Source organism: Anopheles moucheti (assembly GCF_943734755.1).
Source record: "Anopheles moucheti chromosome X unlocalized genomic scaffold, idAnoMoucSN_F20_07 X_unloc_10, whole genome shotgun sequence".
NCBI lineage: Eukaryota > Metazoa > Arthropoda > Insecta > Diptera > Culicidae > Anopheles > Anopheles moucheti.
In genome coordinates, this window is record NW_026453516.1 from 292,501 (window position 1) to 295,000 (window position 2,500).

Consider the following 2,500-nt stretch of genomic DNA (forward strand, 5'->3'; position numbering starts at 1 on the left):
GAAAATCATTTTTGAGAAGAAAAAATTTTTGTATGGGAGGGCCCCTGCTAGAACATTTTTCCCAAGTGCGTCGATTTTTGGGTCGCCGACACAAGCTCGGGTCAAAAAAATTTTTTTTTCTCGGTGACTCAAAACATCAATTTTAGACTCCCCTGAGTATGAAAAGTGAAACGAAAATCATTTTTGAGAAGAAAAAATTTTTGTATGGGAGGGCCCCTGCTAGAACATTTTTCCCAAGTGCGTCGATTTTGGGTCGCCGACACAAGCTCGGGTCAAAAAATTTTTTTTTTCACCGTGACTCAAAACATCAATTTTAGACTCCCCTGAGTATGAAAAGTGAAACGAAAATCATTTTTGAGAAGAAAAAATTTTTGTATGGGAGGGCCCCTGCTAGAACATTTTTCCCAAGTGCGTCGATTTTTGGGTCGCCGACACAAGCTCGGGTCAAAAAAATTTTTTTTTCACGGTGACTCAAAACATCAATTTTAGACTCCCCTGAGTATGAAAAGTGAAACGAAAATCATTTTTGAGAAGAAAAAATTTTTGTATGGGAGGGCCCCTGCTAGAACATTTTTCCCAAGTGCGTCGATTTTGGGTCGCCGACACAAGCTCGGGTCAAAAAATTTTTTTTTTCACCGTGACTCAAAACATCAATTTTAGACTCCCCTGAGTATGAAAAGTGAAACGAAAATCATTTTTGAGAAGAAAAAATTTTTGTATGGGAGGGCCCCTGCTAGAACATTTTTCCCAAGTGAGTCGATTTTTGGGTCGCGACACAAGCTCGGGTCAAAAAAAATTTTTTTTTCATGGTGACTCAAAACATCAATTTTAGACTCCCCTGAGTATGAAAAGTGAAACGAAAATCATTTTTGAGAAGAAAAAAATTTGTATGGGAGGGCCCCTGCTAGAACATATTTCCCAAGTGCGTCGATTTTGGGTCGCCGACACAAGCTCGGGTCAAAAAAATTTTTTTTTCACGGTGACTCAAAACATCAATTTTAGACTCCCCTGAGTATGAAAAGTGAAACGAAAATCATTTTTGAGAAGAAAAAATTTTTGTATGGGAGGGCCCCTGCTAGAACATTTTTCCCAAGTGCGTCGATTTTGGGTCGCCGACACAAGCTCGGGTCAAAAAATTTTTTTTTTCACCGTGACTCAAAACATCAATTTTAGACTCCCCTGAGTATGAAAAGTGAAACGAAAATCATTTTTGAGAAGAAAAAATTTTTGTATGGGAGGGCCCCTGCTAGAACATTTTTCCCAAGTGAGTCGATTTTTGGGTCGCGACACAAGCTAGGGTCAAAAAAAATTTTTTTTTCATGGTGACTCAAAACATCAATTTTAGACTCCCCTGAGTATGAAAAGTGAAACGAAAATCATTTTTGAGAAGAAAAAAATTTGTATGGGAGGGCCCCTGCTAGAACATTTTTCCCAAGTAAATTCGATTTTACCCGGTGAGTCAAAAAATTTTGAAAAAAATATTTTGCCAAAATCGTGTTCATTGCCTATTATAAGGGACCAGGTCAGCTCACACGCATTTTTGGAGACCATATGGAAAGTGCGTCTGGGATTGCGGAAATTAAGTTTAGAGTGTTAAATGATGGTTTCGCAATCCCGAAAGGCTCAAAATCCACCCTAAGGTCCCCTGGGTGAAATGTGGTTTCCAAGGTGTGAGCGCTATCGGTGATAGAGTTGGAATGTGATTTCCAGAGCGCAGGGCGACTGGGCTTAGAGCGAAAATCATAGACAAGGGTAAGTATTGGACTGAACGACTCGAAGCAAACGAAAATCATAGACAAGGGTAATGGACTGAACGACTCGAAGCAAACGAAAACCACATACAAGAGTAATGGACTGAACGAATCGAAGCAAACGAAAATCACATACAAGAGTAATGGACTGAACGAATCGAAGCAAACGAAAAACCACAGACAAGAGTAATGGAGTGAACGAATCGAAGCAAACGAAAACCAAAGACAAGAGTAATAGAGTGAACGAATCGAAGCAAACGAAAACCATGAACACAGGGATAACTGAGAACGAACCTACCTATCAGAGCATGTGAAAGCATGGACAAGAGTACTGAAAATCGGACCAAACCTCTAGAAGCACACGAAAATCATGGACAAGAGTACTCAAAAACACGGACCAAACCTATGGAAGCACACGAAAACCATGAACACAGGGATAACTGAGAACGAACCTACCTATCAGAGCATGTGAAAGCATGGACAAGAGTACTGAAAATCGGACCAAACCTCTAGAAGCACACGAAAATCATGGACAAGAGTACTCAAAAACACGGACCAAACCTCTCGAAGCACACGAAAACCATAAACACAGGGATAACTGAGAACGAACCTACCTATCAGAGCATGTGAAAGCATGGACAAGAGTACTGAAAATCGGACCAAACCTCAAGAAGCACACGAAAATCATGGACAAGAGTACTCAAAAACACGGACCAAACCTATCGAAGCTCACGAAAACCATGAACACA